Here is a 1,910-nt window from a genome sequence, read left to right as displayed (position 1 = left end):
ATACTTGCATGGTAAAATAAAAAAAAATCATGACAAAGTCATAAGATAACTGGGAGAAAACATTTGAAACAAATATCATAATTAAAGGACCAATCCTCCTAATGTATGAAAAGTAACGGGATGTGGGAGGTGAGAATGCTTCTCCAGCTTTTTCCTGACTTAATGTCAGTCTTCACCCTGGGTTTTCTATAGAGGCCCCAGTAATTAGCTTGCTGTTGGGTTGATCTGATTTAACATTTCATGGTCACTTTGTTGTTATTTTTTACTAACTTGTACTTTCACTCCCTGGGACCTGGTTGATTTATAAGTGTTTTCTCAGATCACATTCTGTGCTGGGCTCTGCACCTGGTGTTTTTCCTGGGCCAGTAATGACGACTGGTTTGCTGGGCTCTCATTTTGCTGTGGGTTCCTAGTGAGATCCGCCCCTGTGTGGGTGGTAGGAGGCTCAGGGAAGGGTGTTGGATTGAGAGAGTCCTTTAGCAGAGATTAATACATTCAAAAATACACTTAGCTTACAGTCTTGGGGATTCCTGGGTGTTGTTAGACACAGAGGGCCCTTTCTTGGGTCCCAACAAAAATGGGTAAGTTTTCAAAGGAGGGGAATAAAATAAATAAGTTTTAGGTTATAGATACCTAAATCAAATCTTCATTTCCATTGTTGTTACTTGAGTAATCATAGTTGAATGCACACAGACTAAATTTCATTGCCATTGAAATAATTAAAGTGTCATGGATAGACAGCAGGAAGATAATGGTGTTCTGGAATGAGAATGTTCTGGAAAATTAAACGAATGGTGCCCAAACTGCCCCACCCCCACCCCCTCATGATGCTGGGGAGCAGCTTTAACCAGAGATTCATGCTCACATCAGGTCAGACGAATGCATTTCCTGGAAGCGTATAGTCTTGTAGATCTTTGGTCTGGATTCTGAGCTAGACTGACCCATGACTTACCTGCTAATATGACTACAACAGCACTTTACATTAGTAGAGGGATTTCTATTTTTAAAAGCATTTCCACATTATTGATCTCATTGGATCTTCATATGACTCTGTGAAACAGATATTACTGTCTCCATTTTGCAGGTGGGATAACTGAGGCTGAGAAAGGCTAAGAGATATGAAGAGACAGCCCAATGGATGACTGGAGTAAGAATTGGGGCACCTGACATAGACTCCATTGACCTGTGGTTCCTGAGCAACTCAGTTTATATGAAGTTTTCCAAGCCCCAACTCCACCTTCAATTAAATGAGAGGTTTGCACAAGGTGGCCCTTGAGGCCCCTTTCAGGGTTACTGTTAGGAACTGGTTAGTGGAGGGGAAACAGCATACACTACCCCCCGGGGCTGCAAAGTTCTCCCCCTTCGTCTACCCCACACCGTACAGAACCAAGAACTCACTTGGGATAGGGGGTTAGCTTTTTCCTACTGCAGACTATGGATGGAAGGCATACACTCTCCTGCCCAATGACAGGACATTTTTGAAGTTTATTTTATTTTTGTGTGTGTGACTTTTTCAATTCCTCCTATGTAGTTTTTATTAATGTTTTTTAATGTTTGTTAATGTTTATTAATTAAGCTTTATTGTGTTTGCTTCGGCAGCATGTATACTAAAATTGGAATAATAAAGAGAAGGTCAACATGGCCCCCGCACAAGGATGGTGTGCAAATATTTTCTAGCTTTATTGAAGTAGAATTTGCATACCATGAAATATATCCATTGTAAGTATATAATTCAATGTGTTTTTAAAATAAGTTTATGGAGTTGTGCAACCGTCACCACAATCCAGGCTTAGAACTTCTCCTTTATCTTAAAACATTCCTTTGGGCTCACTTACATCAGTCCCCACTCCCTTCTCCAGCCCCAGGCCACCCCAGATATGTCTTCTGGGTCTACAAATGTATCTTTTCTG

At 40.9% G+C, this 1,910-nt stretch overlaps 1 pseudogene; it reads left to right on the top strand.

The window, feature by feature from the left end:
* The first annotated feature begins 1,583 nt into the window (after nucleotides 1-1,583).
* Nucleotides 1,584-1,683, top strand: LOC122238239 (annotated as a pseudogene).
* Nucleotides 1,684-1,910: the final 227 nt, after the last annotated feature.

This window comes from Panthera tigris, chromosome B1 (genome assembly GCF_018350195.1).
Source record: "Panthera tigris isolate Pti1 chromosome B1, P.tigris_Pti1_mat1.1, whole genome shotgun sequence".
NCBI classification, from domain to species: Eukaryota; Metazoa; Chordata; class Mammalia; order Carnivora; family Felidae; genus Panthera; species Panthera tigris.
This window is presented reverse-complemented; position numbering and strand designations above follow the sequence as displayed.